The sequence below is a fragment of the Xenopus laevis genome, chromosome 2S, assembly GCF_017654675.1.
Source record: "Xenopus laevis strain J_2021 chromosome 2S, Xenopus_laevis_v10.1, whole genome shotgun sequence".
Lineage (NCBI taxonomy): Eukaryota > Metazoa > Chordata > Amphibia > Anura > Pipidae > Xenopus > Xenopus laevis.
The window spans coordinates 134,465,392-134,491,363 of NC_054374.1; the positions used below are offsets into that span (position 1 = coordinate 134,465,392).

The 25,972-nt window shown below is 40.7% G+C and overlaps 1 protein-coding gene across 2 annotated transcripts in view; it reads right to left on the reverse strand.

Moving 5' to 3' along the window:
* Nucleotides 1–24,965, reverse strand: part of fignl2.S (fidgetin like2 S homeolog) — a 66,735-nt gene extending 41,770 nt beyond the window's left edge. The window contains exon 1 of one of the 2 annotated variants that reach the window (XM_041584447.1): nucleotides 24,513–24,965. The gene's annotated coding sequence lies outside the window, so the exon portion shown is untranslated. The remainder of the gene's footprint in view (nucleotides 1–24,512) is intronic. The other variant, XM_018250111.2, reaches the window with a different exon arrangement.
* Between the last annotated feature and the right edge of the window lie 1,007 nt (nucleotides 24,966–25,972).

Below are 25,972 nucleotides of genomic sequence, written 5' to 3' on the forward strand. Positions count from 1 at the left end.
AGATAGATAGATAGATAGATAGATGGATAGATAAATAGATAAAAGCATAGAAAGATACTACTGACAATTACACACACAACTCCCTAAAGAACTAAGTGAGATCAATTTCCTTAGCAAAACACACAATGTGTAGCAAGTTCTAGTAAAATAAGCAACATGATTACATCAACAGCACATTTTAAACACACACAGAATATATTTACAGTAATTATAAAGGGCCAAATGGATATCATTACAAGGGCCCTAACATTTAACTGGCCAGATGAAGCAAATCCCAGAGGTGTTATAATTAGCATCCATTACACCACAGCCCCACATGCATTTCACGGTCAGCCTCAGGGGAAAAGGAGATGACAGCAAACTTCCCTGCCCCCAGCCTTGGGATACAATTCCCAAATATTCCTATTTCTGAAAAAAGCAGATGCTTAAAGCAGACACACGTGCCCGGCTTTCAATGCCACCAATATGTTTGGTTGTGGAGGCACTCAGAATATCCCTTCCCCCTGTTACAGTAAGAGCTAAAGATGATGTGTTTGACCTTCATTTGTATTTCTAGAGCAGGCATGTCCAAAGTGTGGCCCAGGGGCCATTTGCAGCCCTTTTTCAAATTTACACCGGCCCTCAGCCTCCATCATGAAATGAATAATAATGAGGCCTCCCAGCACAGTGCGTTTAGGAATCCCATAGCAGTAATATTTGGGCACATTAGTGAAATGATCTGCCACTTGGTCTATACTGCTGCCTGTGTGCTGAAGGTGTTAGTAATAGACACGTACTGGAACGTAGTGACGCACTGTTTTCACATACTTCTTTAGGGCTGAAGGTGTCAATAGACGTACTGACATGCCAGTACAGTAAACTAAAGAAGTATGGCATCACTACATTCCAGTACATGTCTATTACTAACACCTTCAGCACACAGGCAGCAGTATAGACCAAGTGGCAGATCATTTCACTAATGTGCCCAAATATTACTGCTACGATTACTCGATTCCTGTAATTTAATGTTAATGGTTCAAAGAATGTCGGGCTGAATGGTCGGCCCCCACACATTTTCACCTCACCAAATCTGGCTGTTGTTGCAAAAAGTTTGGGCACCCCTGTTCTAGAGAGAGTCCTAAATTTAAACCCAGAGTTCCTTTTCTAGGTAACCAGCGATATTTTTATACTGCAGGGTCTGTAGGATGTGTGCTCAAACATGTTCAAAAATCAAACCAATAATGCACACAAGGGCTCATTTACTGGTGGTATAGGAGTAAATGCTATGGACTAATTTAGTCCTGACTGTGCAGAAATATAATTTTAAATCAAAATTCTGAGGCCCAACAACTACATGATTCAATTGTCAAATCTGCTTGAGATTTATACTGCAATAGCATTTGGATGGAAACTGTAGCCAATAAGGACTTATTTCTGGAGACAATTCCCTTTTCAATTATATGGACCAGATACCCTAACCCACTGCCCAGACATATCTCATTTCCTGTATAAGAAAAGCAACTCTTTTCCAATAAACTAAGCCATGGCTGTCAAACTAGTGACCCAAGTAGCAGGAGACAATCTTTAATAGATTTTCATGGCACATAATGTGATCAAGAGTTTCACAGATTTTTTTTGCTTACATCATCATTTGAACATAGTTAGGGCCAATGTATGTGCTAAGGTAGATGAGTGCCACTCTACACGAATAAGTTGCTTTATGATAGCTCTGTCCTTCTCTCTTTTACCATTTAGGAGCATGCCACAAGAGATAAAAAAACAGCCACTACTTCATGGGTCACGTTTCATGGGCAACAACTGGAAGTTGACTATAAGGCAACTTATAGGTAGCAAATAAAAGCATTTCAAGACCCCTTTCTCCTTTGAAAGCACTACTTTCACCCAGACATTGTCATTATAAAAGTGTTGAGTTTTGTGTAGTTATTTGCATATGAGAAAAGCCTGACATCAGGAACATTCATGCCGTAAAAGTCAAGATTTTTGCTAGCAACATATGTATAATTCAGGATTATAGATGTAATTGATGATACAGGCTTAGCTGAGGGCACAAAGAGTTAACCAAGGAGTCAGCACATGGAATAGAATCCAGGCTTCCATAAACCCAAGTGCAATGACTTAATCACTTTTACTCTGATTTTAGTTAGCACTTGTGAAAACACAATTAGTTGCAAAATTAACCATTATGTTGTTATTTCACAGTGACTAAAACTATGATTCAGACATTGGATTTCAAAGCAATTTCCTTAAATACCATTACAGGATATGAGTTATATCAGTGAGTTATTTTCTAATATAAGATCTTTCTGTTCTCTTGCTCGTGATCTTTCCTCTCTCATTCCCTTTGTCTGCTGCTACTGACATAGGGGGGCATTTACGAACACATTTAGGGGCCGATTCACCATAGGTCGAATATCGAGGGTTAATTAACCCTCGATATTCGACTGGGAATTAAAATCCTTCGACTTCGAATATCGAAGTCGAAGGATTTTAGTGCAAATAGTTTGATCGAACGATCAAAGGATAATCCTTCGATCGAACGATTAAATCCTTCGAAACGAACGATTTGAGGGATTTTAAAAAAACTTAGGAAAGTCTATGGGGACCTTCCCCATAGGCTAACATTGACTTCGGTAGCTTTTAGATGGCGAACTAGGGGGTCGAAGTTTTTTCTTAAAGAGACAGTACTTCGACTATCGAATAGTCGAATAGTCGAACGATTTTTAGTTCGAATCCTTCGATTCGAAGTCGCAGTCGAAGGTCGAAGTAGCCCATTTGATGGTCGAAGTAGCCCAAAAAACACTTCGAAATTCGAAGTTTTTTTACTTCGAATACTTCACTCGAAGTTAATGAATCGGCCCCTACCTCTCATAATTTCATCATAATTTCGCACTCCAAGTTAGGTCTGCCACAATTGATGTGCCAAAGCTGATGCATTTACCCTCACGTTTGTTACAAGTTGAGTCTAACATTTTAGAGTTAGGGCTGAACTCCATGAGCGTTTTCCGATGGATGATGTCGCCGCGATAAAATGCAGGCGATAAAATGCAGGCGATAAAACGACAAGTTGGATGTAGCAAATATAATGGAACTGATATAAAAATTGCAGGTATAAACTACAAACAAAAAAGACTGTCAGATGAAGATGCAGCATGCGTTCACGCCCAACAGTCGTGTCGGATGGAATGTAGTTTATACCTGCGATTTTTCAATCGCATCTTACTACATCCGACTTGTCGCCTGCTTTTTATCGCGGCGACACCATCCATCAGAAAACGCTCGTGGAGTTCAGCCCTTAGGGTTTGTGTCGCTTTGAGAGCGTGTGTTCAAAACAATGTTTGCTCTGTTTGGTGCAAACACTGTGAAAACCTACCACCAGGGTCAGCAGTAGCTCCAGAGTACCATAGTGGAAATAGATTTGCTCCTCTCAAGGAACCCCAATAATCCCCAAGAATAGAATTCCAGGTTTCATGTATGTGAGTCTAGTAAATAAATTATTGAAACTAAAATTACAAGCAGTCTAATGAAGGCTTCAGTATAAGCTTACAATTTTTCAACATGAGTATTTTATATTTTCCTTTACACCAGAACAGTCAGATTTAATAACAAGTTGAACTGCGTAGGCTTAGAACAGTATTCCATAACGTGATCTGTGCATGAACAATAAGCCCAGCACCAAAAGTGCCATTTAGCCCTGATTTAATTCAAGCATATCTGTTTTGTTTCATTTACAAACACAAGAGCTTTCTAGACTTTAGAAAGCAAGTGAATTGTCAGCAGATGTGTGGGCTTTGGATAAATCAATAGCAGCTGTAGTATCTTATGAATCATGATACCACAATGTTAACTATAGTTGCAGATGTTAGCAACATACAGCAACATCTATATCTGTCAGAGAACCACGGCCGCCTTTGTTAATGTTTGCTGTCCCAGCACTAATAACGTTGCTACTGTTCTGTTCATTCCTGGAAATGGGGAGGTAATGTAGACATGAAAGAAAAGGAGAAAATACCCATTGCATATTTAAGAGTTTGCTCACATTGTTGGTTTAAGATCATGGTGACTATTCAGAGGATGACTTTAAGGGCAGAGACACACGCTCAGATTCAGGAAGATTAAGTTGCCCGGTGATAAATCGCCATTTCTTCTGGGCGACTAATCTCCCCAAACTGCCTCCTGCCAGCTAGAATGTAAATCGCCGGCGGGATGGCACTCAGAGCACTTCGTTTTCTGAAGTCATCTTAAATTTCCTTGTGAGGCAACTTCGGGCAACTTCGGAAAACAAAGCGCACCGATAGCCATCCCGCCGGAGATTTACATTCTGTCCGGTGGGAGGCAGTTCAGGAAGATTAGTCAACCCGAAGAAGAGGAGATTTGTCACTGGGCGACTAATCTCACCGAATCTGAGCGTGTGTCTCTGCCCTACAGGAGAATTAGGACTTATTCATCTTTTACTGATCTAGAAATAATATAAATCTGTCATTTTAGGACTTTTTGCTTTGGCAGATTTTAAGTTGTCCCCCAGCTGAAGACAAGATGCTCAAGTCCATGCCTCCCAGCAAATTCATTTTTTTCTCTTTGTCAATCAACTCTGATCTTTCTATTTTAAATGCCAATGTCCTGAACACCACCACCTGTTTAAAGATGTAAAGAATTGCAGGCTGGGGAAGAAATATATGACAATTGCAAGCTATACTATCAGCTACTGTATATAGAAATGCTTAGTAATAGGCTTCTCTGTTGTCCAGCTGGAGAACACCTGATTTTCAGGCAACATATAAATGCAAAAAAGTGTCTTCCAAATAAGGACATATGGGGATCACAATAACATCTAAAAATATTGCATTAAACGTATTGGTATGTTATATATTTATAGAGGTAACAATCCTAACGCAGGACCTGGCCCCAATCCAGCATCCACATCACATCAGCTTTTGTCAGAATCAAATTCTGTAGAACATCGCTATCCATGCAATAAATCAAAGTATTCACTATACACGGGGTGCATGCTGGCAATGGTGTACTAACATGTCCCATACTCTACAGAGAACACAAAAAACAATAAAAAAAAGTTTGTTATTTTAAAAATATGACAGTAGACTTAAGACAAGGTGGATGATCAAACAAACTGATTGACTTCTGTGCAGTTAAAAAGTGAAAAAACAGAATGAGTTATAAAAACTGGGAAAAGAAGAGGTTTGACATCCTTCTCAACTAAAGCTCCCCATAGACGCGACGATTCTTCTTGCCGAACGACCGATTTTAGGGAAGTCCGACCAATCCTTCGAAATTAACGTGCGGTTAGTGGGATTCGAACGATCTTTCGGCCGACATCTGTCAGGAAATTGATCGGCCAGGTCAAAAAATCTTTGTCGGTCCCAGTGCAATGTATCTATGTTTGCAGGGCCAAGCAGGCAGATCTCCTTTGTTTTCCTGGCAAATTGGTCTTTTTAGTTGATGGTAAATTCGTACGATCATACGATCGTTCTGAGAAGATCGTGGTCTCGCGATCACGATCTGATCTTTTAAAAATCTCAACATCTATGGCCAGAACAGATGCCACTTAAATGTCTTAAATGACACCTAGCAAAATCCTCTATGGGGGAAAAACAGATATTTTTACTAGCTATTGATGATTTTGGCTAGCTCCATGCCAATGGAGCTTCAGGCCATTGACATGGAGCTAGCTGAAATCACCTGCTAATGTGGATCACTGAAAACCCTTTAGTGATGTGCATGGTTTTTCTTCTTATTTATATAACCCTTATACAGGTAAGCCCATCAATTCATTTGCTAGATTAAAACTCTGCAATTACATAAACTATGTCATTGCATGGTGATGCAAGATGACCAAAAACAATTCAGCTTAATGGGGAAGGAAGTAATAATAGGGGAGGTGAGATGGGATCCTGGGAAAGTGGGCTGTATCCTAGGAGAAGCATGGTCTTAAATGGAATCTCTAGGATACATCTAGAAAGACCACAAATATGTAAATGATTGTTATATAACTGTTTGGGCCACAGGCTTTATAGAGTAAAGCCTGTTTTTTCACACAGCAATGCATTGATAGGCTGAATTTATATAAATGGAACATTTAACCTACCGATGGTTTGTTACCTAAATGCACATTTGATAAGTGTTCTGTAATTGAGGGATGTATTAATTGTAAGCTCTCTGGCACAGGGACCCAATTTCCCTGAATTTGTCTGTGTACAGAAATGCTAATCTCTGTCCATGTTTATTACCAACAAATAATAGGCAACTGGCATATACAATGATTGTTAATATATACTTTATTCTAGTGACACACATGAAAAGATACTTGAAATATTACAGAGGATGGAATAGTTGGGTTCCAGTAGGTCCTGCCCTATCCCCTTGTTTACGGCTTCATATGTTTCAAATAAAAATAAAAAGGAGAAGCCAGAAGATAAGGAAACGCTAAGCCAATCAATATGCCGTGCAGCTTGCATTGCTATTTAACTCCAATGATAAAGAGTCAAAATAAAACAAAGGGCGAGTGTTGAGGGCAGGCGAGGAGGACAAAGCTGGAGAGTGGAGGCATGCCCTGCAGCTGCACAAAAGGGAACGGCCGGAGAGAAATGGAAGCAAAGGAGAGGGGGGAGGCAAAGGGAAAATAGGCAGGGGGTAGGGAGGGGGGTAGAAAACAGCAAAGTTGCTTTCCACATGGCTGCACACTGTCTAAAGGTATCTCCACTATTTTCTTACAACTAGAGCCCCCTGCTTTCTGTCACATTTACTGTCACTGTAGGAAAATAAACACATTAAAGCTGGGCCAGCTAAACACATGTTAAAGTGATAGACACTCCAGTCCCAGTATAATCATGGCAGCTATGCACTGGGGCAAAGTCAGAGAAAAGGGGACCATGGATATCACAGCAGCCACCTCAACTTGGGAGAAAACTATATGATTCATGGATGTTCAAACTGTGGTCCTCCAGCTGTCAACTCTCTACAAATAAATGGGGCAAAAGTTTTTTCTAGTCTGCCACCAGGGCTAATTCAAGTCAAGTCAATGGTCCTAGATCCAGAAAGGGACATCACAGGTATATGGGACATCAAAGGCTGTTGGTGGATATGGAGGGTAACAAATATCTGGAGGTCCACAGGCTAAAATTGGCTGCCAGCTTGACCACTGCTGACCAAGTCTGCATAAAGGATTCTGTAAGGGGCTGAAATAATGTCCTTCCTGACTGATATTGACTGGCTGTTCTGCTGTGGTATCCGATAATCTTATGCCAGATACTTTATGACTGGCCAAACATGTGTATGGACACATTCCATTATTTTATTTTGTCTGACAGCAGGAACGATCGGAACTGCAGGAAATTAAGAAAAGCAAACTATAAGAGACCAGGATCAGGTCAATTTAGCCGTTATGGAAAAAAAACATGAGAAACGTTAGGTCTAAAAAGCATGAGATTAATATCATATAAACACATAACATAAAAATGATTCAAAATCATTGAATTAAACAACAGAGCAATCAGTGTACGGCATGTTTTTGCTGAAAAGGCTAAATAGTATGGTCAGGCTGTTGAGGAAGGGTTGGAAAAACATAATAATCTGCTCCTGTGAGCATTCATTAGGAATGTCTTCTCAACTCAATTCCAGTTTATCACTGCTTGACAAATTGCTGCCATAAATTGCTGATGAGATTTGGATGCAAAATGAATGTACGTGAAGGCTAAGCTATAATAATTCATTTCAGAAGACGCAGCAAATCGTGGGAGCAGCTTCTTCCCTGGCGCTCTGAAAGCAGGAGTTGAATGAATTCTGTATATATATATATATACTCCATCAAGTGACGACACTCCAAGAAGTGGTCTGCTAGCCCTATACCCGTTGCCTGGTTACCTAGCGACGGTATTTGGCGCCAATAAATGTATTTAAGCATATGTTAATGCACTTTTCTGTTCTCCCTGACGAACTATTGACTTGTAAAATTAAACAACCTTTTTCTGTGATTGGGGTGGTGCACAGTTACAATTTGTATATACACAAATCTTCAAACCGGCACACCCCTAAAAAATCTTTGCCCTTTTATTTTTGATACATTATATAAAATCTTTGAGAAAGGTCCTAATGAGGACCGAAACTGACTTTTATACAATGTATCAAAAATAAAGGGGCAAAGATTTTTTAAGGGTGTGCCGGTTTGAAGATTTGTGTGTGTGAATATATATATATATATATATATATATATTTTTTATATATATATATATATATATATATATATATATATATATTTATATTTATATTTATAAAGTGTAACAACAAGACCCTTGGAGTTGCTGAATTTAATCCCCTTCCCAATGGGTACTTCCTGCCTTGGCCTGATCCAGTATCTGCACTGACAGGCATTGTGTCGGCCTGTGTGTAGACACATGGAGCAGATTTTGGCATTTCCATGCTAAAAAATGCTCTGTGTGTCTACAAAAAGCTCCAAACCTTGCCTGTTAGTGCACCCACCAGAGCAGGCTGAGGGCACCGGTTTGGCTGTTTCTGAGTGCTTATATGCAACAAGTGATACCAGTCAATTGGGGCTCATTTATCAACACCGTGCAAATTTTCCCATGGGCAGTAACCCATGGCAACCAATCAGATTGCTGCATTCATTGTTCTACTTGCAGCTAGTTTTCAAAAAGCTAATCACTGATTCATTGCTATGTGCAACTGCCCATGGGCAAATTTGCCCAGTGTTGATAAATGAGCCCCAATAAGCACTGTTTATAGGCTTTATTTAACAAACTAGTCATGAAGTCTGTCTGTAGAGAGAGAGAGAGAGAGAGAAAGGGAAATGGTGCTAAAGAAAATTGCAAAAGAAAGATCTGTCCCTGCTATGTGCCAGGAATATGTCAGACAAGTCTGAAAATCCCTTTGGGCAAGGACTCTGATGGCTTCCTTGCCTGATGTATATCTATGCGCGAGGCCCAAATCAGACCTGTTGCTTTTCTTTTGCTAATTTCTAACATGGTTCTTCCTTAGGGCAGTGGCACATGGGGAGATTTGTTTATTTATGAGCGAGCAAGGTGCTACAAATCTCCTGAAAATGTCTCTCCATAGTGAATAATGGAAATCGCTGGTGGTATGACCAACAAATCACCAAGTCGCCCAAAGTTACCTCTGGAGAAAACTTTGGGTAACTTAGAGATATGCTGGTCAGACCACCAGCGATTCCAATTATTTTCTACGGAGAGGCATTTTCGGGAGATTTGTCACCCACGATCAATCATAAATTATCACGAGCAAAATATCTCCCGTGTACCACTGCCCTACAGCAGCACTGATAAAAGAGGTTCATAATAATAATAAGGAAGTACAGTTATGGAGTCTGTTATCCAGAATGCTTGGGGTGTGGGGTTTGCCAGGTAAGGAGGGTCTTTCTGTAATTTGGATCTGCATACTTTAAATCTACAAAAAAATAAATGCAAACATTAAACCAAGTAGGTTTGTTTTGCTCATACGTAATGATGATTGATGATCTCTTAGCTGGAATAAAGGCCAAGATACTGTTTTATTATTACAGAGAAAAAGGAAAACCATAAAAAATAAAGTGAATTTGTTTCTTAGTATTCTTTAATTCAGAGCTTTTTGGATAACGTATCCTATACCTGCAATACACCTGTAAATTTTGCAACATTTAGTTGATACATTTCTCAGCAGCATCTCTGGAGTTTTAGCAACTATTGTATCAATTTTAACAGCTGCCTGTGATGAAAGGCAGAGATGCTGCTCTGCAGGGACAAAGGTAAGAAATGTATCTGTTTAGAACAGTTTACAGGGTCGGTGACCCCCCCTCCCAGAATTGCTTTAGAAGGTGAAAAATGACACTTTACACTTCAATATTAGAAAAACGGTGACACATAGAAAATAGAAAGTAATTGGAAAAAGTCGTTATTTCTGGTGATCTATCTGAAAACAACTAGTTGTTTGAAGATGAACAACCCCTTTAACAACTAATGTATAAGTTTGTTTATGTACACTGCTATGGAATATACCGGTGCTCCATAAACAAACTAACATTTGTAAGAAACTATTTTCTCACCAAAATAATAATAATCATAATATAATAAAAATATTAATGAAATTAATCCCTAAAATGTATTCTGATCATATATTCGAGATAAACACAGAGTGGCAATAAAGTACATAAGCTCAGGCCAAGACAAGTTCTGATTAGACCATACCCCCCTCACTTGTCAGTGCTCCTGAGCAGAAGCAGAGGCACAGACCCCAATCCAACCTGACACTCATCATTTAACCCCTTCTGAGAGAAGCAATGTACCATGAAGGGTTAGATGAAAGAAGGAACATGGCTCATGTGACATTTAACAGGCCATGTGGTAATTAAATTTTCGAGATCTAAGGTTTTTGCACCCTGTGTTTATTTTTACAGGTAAGGCTTTCATCCCTAAACTACAAGTGCAGCTATACATGGGCTGCTGGCAGAGTGCTGGGGTTTAATCATTGCACTTGAAAATGGCTTTGAATGTTAGAGAACACCCACCCGGCAGAACAATTGTGGGGGCAAGAATCGTGTGAAAATCACCCATGCCAGAGTTTTCACATGATTCCCATTGACATCAAAGAGGGATGAGTGGTTTGGGGCATTTTGATTATGAGTTATGAGTGTGGGAAAAACAGATATAGGGCACAACATGTGAAATCAGTATGTGTGCTAAAGCATAGGCCTTTGTCACGTTGCTACCGGTGGCTTTTGCAGTAGACATGCTAGCTAAGACCCATGTCATTCCCAATAATTCGCTCCTGATATTTTTGAGACCTCAAATATCTCACAAGGAACTGGGTTTTAATCAGGGGTCTGTTTAGACTCACTGGGGGTCATTTATCAACACTGGGCAAATTTGCCCATGGGCAGTAACCAATGGCAACCAATCAAATTGCTGCATTCATTGTTGTACTGGCTTCAAAAAAGCTAATCACTGATTGGTTGCTATAGGTAACTGCCCATGGTCAAATTTGCCCAGTGTTGATAAATGAGCCCCACTGTGCCTTCCTTGCCTTGTCAACTGGAAGCAAGTATCAGAAGCTCTGTCCACAGACAATAAACCCCCTCCTGTGTTATGTACACCTCAATGGTGTAAATCATGCTCTTAACCTATCACATGTATTTCCATGTGTCAGATTTACACCATAACAACCAATCAATTGCATTCATTATTCTAAGTGCACTAGACTGATTAAAGCTATTGGCTACAGGCAGCTGGTGCAAGTTTCATGGGCAGAACCAGTCCCACAAAGCCCATGAAACCCACTCATGCTTATGGGAAATTTTACTGGCCTGCATGGTAGAGGGCCAATAATGGAAGTCTGTGTTGATCACTGCCGGTTTTTCAACCACACCCACTTTAAACAATGTCCATGTTGCCATTAGGACCTTTAAGATCATACCCACATTAATTGTGGTAGCACACCAAAAAACGAAATGGTTGGTGCTCACTGCGGGGATATCACTTATATGTGAAAAAAGTTTATTAGAACTAGGGTTGCCACCTGGCCGGTAGAAATGATGGCTGATCCTAATGTTATTAACAGGAAAAAAGATAAATATATAGGAAGGCCGATATTTTTTTCCAGAAAAAGTGGCAACCCTAATTACATCATATTAGGAAATGCCCCTAAATCCATATGCCTCCTCCCCCGTGGATAGCACAGCAACCCCAGCACAAAATGAAACACTTTAGGGACCCCTAACAACTATTTCCAAATGCTAACAAACCCCCACCAGGCTCACATCCCACAGGCAGAGTATGGCACACAGAGGCAGTGTAGGGTAGGACAGGTAGAGTAGGCACAGGCAAAGTAGAGACAGGGAAACTGGACTACACAAGTAACTGGTCAGAACCAGTACAATAACACAATGTCTACAGTCTGACTGATGTGTGAACAGGTGATACAGAAGCGTACAGTCCAAATCTAAGGAGTGAACATCAAGGTCATTATTTTGCACAAAAAAAGGTTCACATTACCCATTTCTTATAGTTAGAAAGATATAGATACAGTGGTGTGAAAAACTATTTGCCCCCTTCCTGATTTCTTATTCTTTTGCATGTTTGTCACACAAAATGTTTCTGATCATCAAACACATTTAACTATTAGTCAAAGATAACACAAGTAAACACAAAATGCAGTTTTTAAATGAGGGTTTTTATTATTTAGGGAGAAAAGAAATCCAAACCTGTGTGAAAAAGTAATTGCCCCCTGAACCTAATAACTGGTTGGGCCACCCTTAGTAGGGATGTCGCGGACTGTTCGGCGGCGAACTTGTTCGCGCGAACATCGGCTGTTCGCGTCCGCCGCAAGTTCGCGAACGTCGCGCGACGTTCGCCAATAGGCGTTCGCGTCAAAATCGTTCGACCATTCGATCGCTAAAATCGAACGATTAAAATCCTTCGATCGTTCGAATCTAACGATTTTCGGATGTTCGAAGTTCGCTAACTGTTCGCGAACTGTTCGCATTTTTTGCCGGTGTTCACGAACGGCGTTCGCGAACACATTATCGGCGGTTCGCTACATCCCTAACCCTTAGCAGCAATAACAGCAATCAAGCGTTTGCGATAACTTGCAACGAGTCTTTTACAGCGCTCTGGAGGAATTTTGGCCCACTCATCTTTGCAGAATTGTTGTAATTCAGCTTTATTTGAGGGTTTTCTAGCATGAACCGTCTTTTTAAGGTCATGCCACAACATCTCAATAGGATTCAGGTCAGGACTTTGACTAGGCCACTCCAAAGTCTTCATTTTGTTTTTCTTCAGCCATTCAGAGGTGGATTTGCTGGTGTGTTTTGGGTCATTGTCCTGCTGCAACACCCAAGATCGCTTCAGCTTGAGTTGACGAACAGATGGCCGGACATTCTCCTTCAGGATTTTTTGGTAGACAGTAGAATTCATGGTTCCGTCTATCACAGCAAGTCTTCCAGGTCCTGAAGCAGCAAAACAACCCCAGACCATCACACTACCACCACCATATTTTACTGTTGGTATGATGTTCTTTTTCTGAAATGCTGTGTTACTTTTACGCCAGATGTAACGGGACGCGCACCTTCCAAAAAGTTCAACTTTTGTCTCGTCGGTCCACAAGGTATTTTCCCAAAAGTCTTGGCAATCATTGAGATGTTTTTTTAGCAAAATTGAGATGAGCCTTAATGTTCTTTTTGCTTAAAAGTGGTTTGCGCCTTGGAAATCTGCCATGCAGGCCGTTTTTGCCCAGTCTCTTTCTTATGGTGGAGTTGTGAACACTGACCTTAATTGAGGCAAGTGAGGCCTGCAGTTCTTTAGATGTTGTCCTGGGGTCTTTTGTGGCCTCTCGGATGAATTGTCTCTGCGCTCTTGGGGTAATTTTGGTCGGCCGGCCACTCCTGGGAAGGTTCACCACTGTTCCATGTTTTTGCCATTTGTGGATAATGGCTCTCACTGTGGTTCGCTGGAGTCCCAAAGCTTTAGAAATGGCTTTATAACCTTTGAAATTTAACTCAGGTGTGATAAACCACAGTTAAGTTATTTTTTAACAAGGGGGCAATCACTTTTTCACACAGGCCCATGTAGATTTGGAGTTTTTTTTCTCCCTTAATAACGTAAACCTTCATTTAAAAACTGCATTTTGTGTTCAATTATGTTATCTTTGACTAATAGTTAACGGTTTTTGATGAGCAGAAACATTTAAGTGTGACAAACATGCAAAAGAATAAGAAATCAGGAAGGGGGCAAATAGTTTTTCACACCACTGTAGTTTTGTTTCATCAGGGGTTTTGTTGGGTTTTTAGTGGTGTGTATGGCGAAAGTACAAATGCCACCATGGCCAAAGGTTGGAGGACTATGGATTTAACACCTCTGATTTATATGTATTATCCTAAATTTCTGGCCACCACATTTTTCTATAGTTCAAGCTCCCTCAAGCCCAAATTCTGGCCCTGCCAGCCAATGACCGCTACCTGCTGATGTGGAAAAAGGAAAGTAAAATGAGTCCAGACTGCTGCTTTGAGTCCGTCTCAGGTTATCCTTAACTGAGAGTGAATGCATGTCTTTTAGAGAACAGCATGGCCGGACAAAGGCTCCTCATTAACTATCATTACTCAGATGTGGGTTCAGCAGAGCTGTCTGTATTGGGCGCAGAGCAACAGCTGTATGCAGGGGCAAAGAAACTACATTGCACCACACTAGTTATGCCTTTTGTGGCAAGGGGCAGCAGCTGTTGGATGGCTGGGCACAATGGCATCGGTAACACATTATATCAGAGCTATGCAATATGCAGCACCCAGCTGTAGTTAAACTACAACTCTCATGTTGAATATTCATGTTGTGAATATTTTCTCACATTGTTCCCACACGGGAAACAAATTAATCCATTTTACCCTGCTACAATTAGATGGCTGCAAGTCACTCCTATAGCCAAGCAAAACGGTTATGGAGGACCTTGCCAGTAACTTTATAATAATACATAATCATATAGAAGTCAGACAACTACTTGCACTCCAGCTCCGTTCATCTGCTATCAGGGGATGTTGAGGGGTTGTAATTCAACAACAGCTGGAGGCTTAAGGCTCCCCATACACGGACCGATAAAAGCTGCAGACAGACCGAGTCGTCAGCTTATTGGTCCGTGCGTGGGGCCTTCCGACAGGCTTTCCCGATCAATATCTGTCCGAAAGTTGGCCAGATCTCATTCGGGCAGGTTAAAAAATCCCATTGGATCACGGCCGCACCTGTGCGTCTATGCAGTCCCGCCCATATCAGATCAGCCTGATATCACCCACTTCAATGTGGGCACATCGAGATCCGCTCTTTTTTGCAATGTCGCCAAACGAGCGGATCTCTACGTCTATGGCCACCTTTACAGTTACAGCAGGCCCATACATACACACCTCTGATTGGAAATCTTGTTCCATAGTTGCGGTGCTGCAATAAATTAGGAACATTATTCCCCTATTTACACATGTCCATTGCTTTTATAATAGTTCTCTGTCTTTGGATAGTTTTCAGCTACTGCACCCGACACTCTTTGCTAACACCAGCCTGCTCTCAGATTCCCAGCACCCAATCCAAGAGGCAGACCCTATACTACCCCTCTTCTTCTCCAGCTGTGCCTGTAACCATACTGGGAAATATTACAGCATGCTTCTCAGTAAGTGTTTTGCATTCCCAGACATCAATAAAGAAGACTGGACGTAAAACAGTAAAACGCATGCTATGTGTCGGATTCTTCCACTGACTCTTGGGACTAGAGAAATGAAAAAAAGATGGTGTACTGAATGTGTGAATGCCGTGGTTACTACTACTTTTGTCTCATGTGGATTTGGAGATGCCATGCTGTTTCTCCGGAAAGCATTGAAGGATCACAGCACACCAAACTACATGGTTAGGGCTATACACATGTTGAGATTAGTTACCAGTGCTCTACCATAGGCAACCAATCTCCTACAAATGCTTTTCGCAGTGGCAATAATGTAAATCAACATTGTGAAAACATCCGTGTTACTCTGCTTTTCTGAAGGGACCTGGTTTCCTTGCGAGGCATGAACACCCAAAATAACATTTTGACAACTAAAAGAAAATACAATTCTAATCAACAACCCATTATATATTGACTTTTGAATGGTTTCAGTTTATTTGCAAGTTTAAATGCAATTTGAAGCAGCACGTCTGTCCCTTTCTGTACTTCTGATGCTTGAAACAATGTAGCCAGCCTTGCGTTCTTCTTCACACGTCTGTTCACATGTGGCTTCTGTTACATTGCTTCAGTAGTCAGAACCACCTGAGCAGAGAACAGAAAGAGGCAGAAAGACGCTGCTTTCAATCACAATGACAGTTACAAATAACCGCTGAAAATTTGTAAACCATGTAGAAATATACAATGAAAAGTTGTTTATATCCATATTTTTTTTTTTTTGCATTTTTGGGTTTACATCCCCAAGGCACCCAAGGGTTTTTGAGTTGGGGATGATAACAACATTTCAGAACCCTTGCTATAATAGGAACATTTTTAGAAATGCATGTAATGAAACAGCACACAGTCATAGAACATAATATTTAAATATATGAAATGCCTCCCAACTGTAGGCAGCAGGACTAGCTGGAAACTGAGATTAGATCTTGGCCAACTGCTGTTTTACAATGAAAGGCCAATCCTCCAGTCTATTATTACCTCCTCAGTGAACACACATTTATTTCTAAGACTTGTTGGTTCTGCTCTACACCCTTGGGAGAGGCTGCATGTAATTTGCTATTATACCATGTTCCTCCTCAGAGGAAAGTCCAACTGACAAATCAGCTTTCACTTGTGCAGTCTTTCAGCTCGGAGCATACAGAATGCAGAGCCAGGAGATGACAGCAAAGCATAGGAACCAATACTTAACTTAACAGAAACTATCATTACATAATTTGTTTTATTACCTTTTAAGCCAGGAGCAGATAGTGTTGTGTGTATGTTGTGTTCTATTAGTTCCATTATTAACCCCCCCACCCGCTATGATAAATACCTCTATTTGGGCAGAGACACACGCTGCTATTTTGGGAGATTAGTCGCGCAGCGATAAAAAATCGCATATTCTATGGACAACTTATCTCCCCGAACTGCCTTCCCGTCGGCTAGAATGTAAATCCCCGGCGGGATGGCACTCGGATCGCTTCGGCATTCCGAAGTCGTCTGAAGTTTCCACGTGCCATTTGTAATTTTAGAGAAATAGAGTTTAATTAAATCATACTTTTTCTTACTCGTTGCTTATAACTAAAGGTAACTTAAAGGGCACCTGCTAGTTACATAACATGCACATAACATGCTTCTGACGTCACACGTATGTGCATAATGAGCAGGTTGTGGCATTTGCTCATTATGCGCATGCGTGTTCCCCAACATGGATGCTTGAACCAGGAGCTCCTTTCGCTGTGGGTGGCCTAGCGCTAGTAGGGGGCATTTTTTTTTAAAACTACTGTTACCCCAACCGGAGTGTGGCTCTATTAACCCACACCTTTGGTTGGGGATAAGATATTTTGCAAACAAGTGCCCTTTAATGTGATTTTTATTGGTTATTTGCTCAAGAGCCCAGACCTCCTTCTCCTTTTAGATTGTAAGCTCTAATGAGCAGGGCCCTTTTTTACCTCCCTGTATCAGTCACTATTTATATGTTATCTGTAAGTTTATACTCATTTCTATTGTACAGTTCAGAGGAATATGTTGGAATTTTATAGATACACCTTAATAATAATCAGCAAGCAGCCAGTCACAGTCTGATCTTGCTGCTGCTTCACTTTCTATTATATATTATAGACAAGGATTCATTTTTACCAATAGACAAACGTAATGATGGAAGTGTATGGGTTACAATAGAGAGAAAGAGAGAATGCAGAGAGGAAAATGAAGTGGGTAATCTGCACAACAAAGCTGTGAGAAGACCCACTTGGTGTGTAGAACATATTGAGCCCACTTCACCTTTCAGTTCAAAGCAGCCCATTCATTATACTAACACCATGTCTAAATGGCTTTCATTTTGCCTTTCACATCAGCCAAATATAACATTTCCATGCTGCACAGTGATACGCCATTTATATTCATACTATATGCTTGGATAGAAACCAGTGCATCGACATTAAATGCTAATTAGCCAAACACAATCTAGTTTTAAAGAGGCATCTTATTTTAATGACATTATTTATTTATATATTTAATTATCCTTCTTTGCCTGAGCATATTTATAAATGTGAGTTTGCACCAATTACACATCAAATCCCCCTAAAAAAGCACAACAAACTCAGCCTTTGTAAAATATACGCTGCACTCTTTATTATTATTATTATCCTCGCTACCAATCCAGCGGAACAGACATCTGAAAAATGCAGGGATTGCTTTCAGAAATTCAGGTTTTTACAGGATTCCCAACAGCACAATAAACAGCCTGTGCACTGCATTATGGGTAAATACCATGGCAAAGCAAAAAAAGATCCAAAGGTGCAAAGTTAAAACTTTTGGAATTTTTTTCACATGTGACGAACATTTTGCCATTCATTTGGCTCTAAGGGGTGAGTGTCAGAGAAATTTCTAAGCAGCTCAAGCGAACGGGCAGATTTCTTGCCAGTACAATGGTCGGAATTCACACAATCATCTGTAAGTGAATCACTTCCCACTTCCCAACAACTCTGCTTTCTCCTAAGGATTATGGTTTCATTAATTAAAATACACGGCCAAGAAAGCCCCACAGACAATACAATTGCTTTTTTGATGGGGGGTTGACAGCCTGTGTATCTGTAGCAAATTAATATAGAGGTCTTCATTCAACAGTATAATAAACATTTGGTCTAAGCAGACAGGAAGGTTTTGGCAAGACTGTATATATTATCAGCACCAGTATGTAATCCCACAGCCTGTTTCATTTGCATTACACATTTCATTCATCAAGCGCAGGTCAGCTGACAATGTGTACTATGTAAAATTGTTACCTCTGCTGCCTTTTTTACGCACACCCCCTTGCACAATTAATGAGGGCTGGAAATGGATTTTCATGCGTTTACAGACGGTAAAAAAAAATAAAGCCCACATGTCCCCTTAATCTTATGGAAAATGGTCATTTAAAAAAAAAAGATTGTAAAAAAATAAAAATATTTGTATTTAGATAAAGTTGAATCGATTTTCATGATTTTCGTGCTTTTGTCTAGTAGGAATTGTCTGTATAGGCACAATGATTGGTCCTAATAAGAAAATCGATATTTGAATAGCCTGATTTGTCTGTTCTTTTCTCTCTTCTCCTCTCTATCGTCTTTATGCATATACATATCATGACATTGAAAACTCTACTCGTATGGTCACTATATGAGCAGAAAGTGCTGTGTATGCCCAGCTTTACTCTTCTTTAGTAACCCATTCTCCTTATATTTAGGCAAAACAAACACTTTTTTTAATTGCAATGCCCCTTAATATATGTGTATTTGTTAGGGACAGGTTAGAGGTAGGCTTGGACTGAGAATCAAAATAGGCCCTGGCATTTCAGGTACACAGAGGCCCAATCAGCCCACGCAGAGGCCCAAACAGCCCCCACCAGCCCACTAAATACTGACTTTCTATGGCATCTTATAGCAGCCCCTCTGGCATTTGCCAGAACCCACAGATTGCTAGTCTGGGCCTGGTTAGAAGTTAGGGGAGCCAGGGGGCTCTTCAAGGAGGGTGTAGGAAATAGAGCAAAATATATACAATCAATTTTATAACAGTTGTTAGGTACGGTATATCTGCAACCTTCAGCTGGGGATTCTGGGAGTGGCAGTTCCAAACCACATGGAGGGTCACAGGTTGGACATCCCCTGGAAATCCTGACTCAGCCCCTGCAGACTGAATTGGCACCTACTGACCTATGCAGGAGCCCCCCCAGCACCAAGGAAAATAACTACAGTTACAGTTATCACTCAATGGGTCTCATTGTGATCCAACTGTGGTCCTGTGGCCAATCAAGAGGATGATCCCTATTTGACCAAATAAGGTAAAGATCAGAAACCTGAAATGAGTAGATGTAACAGTGTGTGCTTATTACAGCACCTTTGGACCCGTACAGTAAGATATGTAACCAGGTACAGCTCCTATTATAGATATATTGTAATTCCCAGATAAACAATGTATTTCCTTCATTCTCTCTGTCAATATCACATTTCACCCTTCAATAGTGAATAAGTCAGCCTAGTTTTCCTGCTTTGTGGACAGCACTGCTCAGCGGGTTGTATAATAAAAAGAGCAAAGTCATTCCGGTGGAACTGGCTGCATAATGATTTTAACACTATCAAACCAGTGCCACCAAAACGCTTCAAGTTATGAAAATATTGATTTGTGACTGCTTGCTGTGCCGTCTCAGGGGGGAAGGAAAGAGGAATTGTCATTCTGGCCATTGCTCACATCAAATAATTCAGCAGGAGGCGTGGAATCTGCGTAATCTCGGTGACACAGTGCTACAGAATTCCAACAGGACCCATCTAATAGGCACTGATATAAATAGATTGCTCCATGTGTGCAATAATTGCAGAGTTAATATGAAACACAAGGTCTGCCTGGAAAAAAAAGAGATTTCTTCCAGACTCACAAGCCTGGCACATTGCAATTAAATATATGGTTTTCCTCCATAAAAGAAAAAAAAATATTTGTTTGTTTTTTAACTCAGTTGAGATCTCGCTTCTCTTTTTTTTCCCCTTTCATAGCTAATTATGTATTTTTGGAAATGACAAGAATGCTTTATTTTGCTTGGCTCAGCTTTCGCAACCCTGCAGTTTATCAGCACAGATTATCCAGAGCATGTGATTTAACTCCATCAGTGTCACTCTGAAGGGTTGCACACTTGTCAGGCTAATCCACTAGAAATTAAAGGGTTATACTGGGAAGAAATGACCTGTGACGAGAGAGAATAGCTACAAGTCTTCTTCAGAATACTTGTTTTTTATGGCGCTTTTTGTACTGAATCATAACATTGTGTGAATCATAATGTGTATTGTATAAATCATAACAATGTAAACATGTAAAAGGTACAAGAGTTCTCTGAGTTATGAGTGAACCAAATGCTTGCAATGAAGTATAAACATATGAGCATAGTTATATCTGTTATATCATGGCCAGCTGGCCTTTTTTATTTACCCTATCCTACTCACTCTGACCATTCTGTCTTTCACATTCAGCCATTCTATCCCACTACTTCTTGCCAGTCTAACCAGAACATTCTCATTCTTTAACCATTCAACCAACACATTCTTCTAATTCTGTTGCAGTCATTCTCATCATTCTACCCTACAAATTCCCAATCTTAAAAACACATTCTAACACATGTGTTTTTGTACCATTACACTCTGCAAACTCTAACCCTCTTATCCTCAGTCAAGACCAGTCTGGATTAAAAGTCCTGGCTTGATGATCTGGTTGCACATTTGCCATTATAGCCACTGAAGGACTTTGGATCGTATCATTACTAGCAGCTAAATAACAATATTCCACTTCCTCATTGCAACAGAGTCTGACTCCAATCTTATTAAAGAAAAGTTTCTACCCATCAAGGGTTTTAATAAGCCTGCCTTTTGCTGCTTTGCCATTCATAGGTCCTACCTGGTTCCTGTGTTTCCTGGCTGGTTCCTGAGTTACTTCTTTGGCAGAGATCCCCAACCCTTTTTTTTACCCGTGAGCCACATTCAAATGTGAAAAGAGTTGGGGAGCAACACAAGCATGAAAACAATCCCTGGGGTGCCAAATAAGGGCTGTGATTGGCTATTTGATAACCCCTGTGTGGTCTGGCAGCCTACAGGAGGCTCTGTTAGGCAGTACACTTAGATTAAATTCCAATAAAGTTGCCACCAAGCCTGGGATTCAAAAACAAGCACCTGCTTTGAGGCCACTTGGAGCAACAACCAAGTGATTGGTGAGCAACATGTTGCTCGCAAGCTACTGGTTGGGGATCACTGTTCTATGGATTTCCTTGTTCCGACCTCTGCTATCTGTTCACTGGGAATGGCTTCTGCTCTGCTTCCTTTTCAGCAGACTGCTCTTAGACATATTTACCAGTGTTTCTCAGCATTAGGATTCCAGTCTATCATTTCTCAGCTAGTTATTCCTGACGTCCTCATCATTATATACAACACTTTCAGTCTATTGTATCCCACTCATTCTATCTATTCTATCATATGCATTCAAAGCATTCTATCCCATTCTGCCTTAGAATTTCCCCTACATATTCTCACCACCGTAATTGTTCTATTGTCACATGGTCAACATTACACTTTGAAACTATTCCATTCCATTCATTCTAACCATTGCCTCCTGCAGATTCAATTAACTTATACCATGCTTATTATTACTATCCCAACATGTTAAAATCATTCTGGCATAGCTACATTTCCACTTCTGCTACAAATATGTCACCATTCAATTCTGCATACTGCAACCCTTCATCTCTCATTATTTCGCACATTCATAATCATAATCATAATATCCTACTAACTAACTAACTTACTAGCCATTCTATCCCAGTCCAGCTCCTAAGACACGAGTGCCCCAGTTAAGTTGCACCCCATGCAATTGTCAGGGTCTAGCACTGAGAGGTGTTATGGCACATGTAACCATATTGCATTACACTAAATAAGAACGGATGGTGTTTTATGTAAGTGAAAATAAAGTAAAACCCACTTCTGAGATCATTGTTTAAATCCTGAATAATGGGAAGTAGCAAGCAGGGGGATCTAATAGAGCTGTTTGTGGACAATGTTGGGTTTCTGTTTCTGTCATCAGCTCAATATCAACTGGTAGATAGTAATCTGCCTACTGAGCAAACACATCTTAGGGCCATTTACTGTATTGAACTGAGTATATATACACCTATTCAAAATATTTACATCATAATTCTTATTGTAGTCTGTGCAACACACTCCCAAACAGCCAAACCTCTCCTGTATCAGTAAATTCTACCAGTTCACATAATTTCAGTATAGATTGCCAATGAGATGGTTTGAAAAGTACTATTCGATACCACTCATTTTCTATTATTTCTCTTCCCTTTCAGGTTACTATAATAATGAACAGCAGTCTTGTGAATGGTGTCACCAATCATTGGCCTTTATTCATAACCGGTTAACATGCAAGACTTGTTAAAGGGGAACTATTGTGAAAATTAAAATTTAATATACTGTATGCTTCATCATACTGAAATAAGAAGTTTTCTAAATACAATCAATTAAATATTCTGCATTGTCTCTGAAATAATCAAGTTTATCTTCATTATTCCTCTCTCGGCATCTGTTTCTCTTCATTCTGTCTTCCTGCAGGAGTTGGGTGTCAGATATTCATTGACAGTTAGATTCAATATATCTTATGGGGGGGGGGGTCCTTTTGCCTAGAAGATGTATTAGAGCTCACTCTTAAAATCATCAGAAATCTTGTCTCTCTACATGCAGGAATTGTGTGTGATTTTCTTAGATGTGGTTTCTACTGGAATCAGTTATTTGAGTGAGTCCTAATACATCTGCTTGGAAAGGAAGCCCCCCCCCCATTAGATATATTGGATCTAACTGTAAATGAATATAACCCAACTGCTGCATGAAGACAGACTGAAGCAAAACAGATGCTGACAGAGGGATAGTGAAGATAAACGTAATCATTTTAAAACAATGCAGAATATTTAATTGACTGTTTAGAAAATGTCTTATTTCAGTATGACGAAGCTTATATTCAATTTTCATTTTCGTGATAGTTCCCCTTTAGCGTACAACTTTTTAGCTGCAGAAAAGCAGCACAATCTGTTCAGTTACTTATTGTTTTCTGGAGTCACAATGAGGTTTCTCACTCTCCGGGCTCCCTGTGATATTTGGCCATAAAACTGGTTAAGCCATTTCACTGATCCACACATGAGGAATTCTTGAAAGAAAAAAAAAAGCAGCCTGGACAAGGAATTTGGAAGGAGTTTCCTAAAAGCCTTGCTTGGCTCGTGTGCAGGGCTCTGTTCAAACAGATTTGCTCGCCAGCCATTGTATGGGGAAAGATGTCTCCTTATTACTTCTGCAGTCACACCACTAACATCTAGCAAGGCACATGGTACAGCAAAACTGCAGTTTGCTAGTGATTCACAGATTTTTTAAAATCAACACAACTATTCAATCAACCAACTACATGAACTGAGGGGTAGCTAGCATCCCATACAAAAGGCTCATTACACTGTAACGGAACACAACAAACACATGTGCAGCTTTTGTAAGTGTTTTATGACATTTTTTTAAAAATGTATCAGTATTATAATCAGTTCAGTAAAGGTATACTTGCCTTCAAAGCGTTATCTCCCTACAGAAACATCTGCATTGCCTTATCTCACCAATTGGCCGTCATCATCCCCTTTGTGGCTTCCCAGGAGTTATACTAATCAGATGGAGATATTGTGCAGCATTTCCAAAGTACTCGTTCTGTTTATCCAGCTGAACAGAAATCCCCATGCAATAAGCACCAGCCGTCCTACAATGGCCATGGCTCTCCCCTTGCAAACACAGCAAAAATCCACCCCAACAGAGTCAGCTTTGTGTTGCAAATGCACAACTTCATCACTGCACAGCCTGTGCTGTAATTGTAGCATTTGTTTTGCTGGTGCTGCTGATAATGTCCCCATGTCTCTTAACTGATCATAATGGATGGGAAAGAACACATTCTAGGCCAGATACCCAAGTGATATAGTTCACAAGTAGAGTGATAGCCAGCTAAATTGCAGTTCAATAGGGCAACACAACAGGATACAAATATACATACAGGTAGACAATGGCAAAAACTTGCAGCAATGAACTAAATGTAACCTGGATGTTGCATGCAATGAATGGCATTAGAGCAGCTTTTAAAGTTCTGTAGATGTGAGTGGGAGAAGCTGAAAGCATGTTGTTCATAGGGGCAAATAAATGATGCCACCCTCACTAGCCAATATGCTGCAATGCGTTGCCATCCCCCCCAGTGGGACAGAGAGGAGATCTTTATTATCCCAGGGCTTTGCTTACCTTGTGCTGCAGGAACATACTGCTTTGCCCAGGCGGTTGGACTAAATCCACACTGAGAGCGCACCAATGGGAAGCGGAGCGTTAGTAGCGCTCAGTAGATTGTGTGAGAGCGAGGGAGAGCGTGTGTGACAGCAGGCTGCCAGGGCTTGCAATCGCTGCTAGGGCTTCCCCCTGCTTCCCCTCCCCCTTAGCACATCCCTTCAGCGTTGCACTCCTTCCAAAACTATATTTGCCAGCAGGGGGGAAAAGTGACCAATCAAACATTCATGGTTCGCGTCTCTTCCTTCAGCGCTACAGTGCGATCTTCTGTGCGCCGCCGCTGCTGCTACTGGTGTCCTAAAGGCGGCACATGGCAAGGAAAAGTGTGGAGATTGTTATCAGGGCAATGAGGGGAATGAATAGCGCTTGGCCAGAGGTGGAGGGATATACAAAGAAGGGAGAGTGGAAGGGGAGGAGGAGGGTGTGGAGGAGGGAGGCTGCTGCTGCTGAGCGCTTTCTCTCTCTCAGCTTCTGATCGCTTTAGTTTATGAGCTGCCTAACACCAAGGAGAAGATGCCAGTGACTCTGGGGTGGGAGCCCTGCACACAGGTACCAGCCTACACAATGGCAATGAGTCGGTATAGTGCCAAGTGACAACCAAAGTTGCCCAGATCAGGTGCCCAAATATCACCTTTCAGTAATGAGCTAATAACAGTTCTATTCCATGTTCCCTGACTGCTCCTGTCTATAGTCACAATGGATGTTACTCACCAATTAAACAGCATTTTGGGGTAGTACAGAAAAGGCCCTTCTCCCAGGCACCAAGAATCGGAATAAAATGTAGTGAAAAAGTACAAAGAACACAGACATTTTCAATATATACCTTCTTCGGAAATTCCTAGCCTATAGACCCAGGCTTCCAGTTATTGTGAAACTGCAACTCCCCCCACCTGACTTCATCATGCCTGATTTACTGTATACAGTATCAGACTGGGATGCCAGGGGCCCATCAAAAAATCTTAGGCTGAGGACCCACTTTCCAAAGTATTATACCTCCTCTCCTCACTCAACTGTATAATTCTCCTAGACTCTCTTCTCTACATACTATTCTCGATTCTTCCATTATTAAGCCTCTTTGTTGCCATAAAAAATAGAGAATAACCATGAAATAGGCCAAATGTTTAGAAGCAAGAGGCCCACTGACATCTGGGCCCACCTGGAGTTTTCCTGGTATCCCATTGGGCCTGACTGACTGACTGTATATATTATTCCTCTTCGTATAGATGGGGCCCCCAAACTTCATGACTTGCCAGGGCTCCTTTTTTCTCACTCTGGTCCTTGTTATAACTGCAATTTCAATTAACATTTAGTGCAAACAAGTACTATCCTACACTTTCCATGTTACACTTCACTTATAATGCACTTTAACAAAAACATGTAATATGTGACAATGAAGCCATTAGTCAAAATGGGGCCAGTGG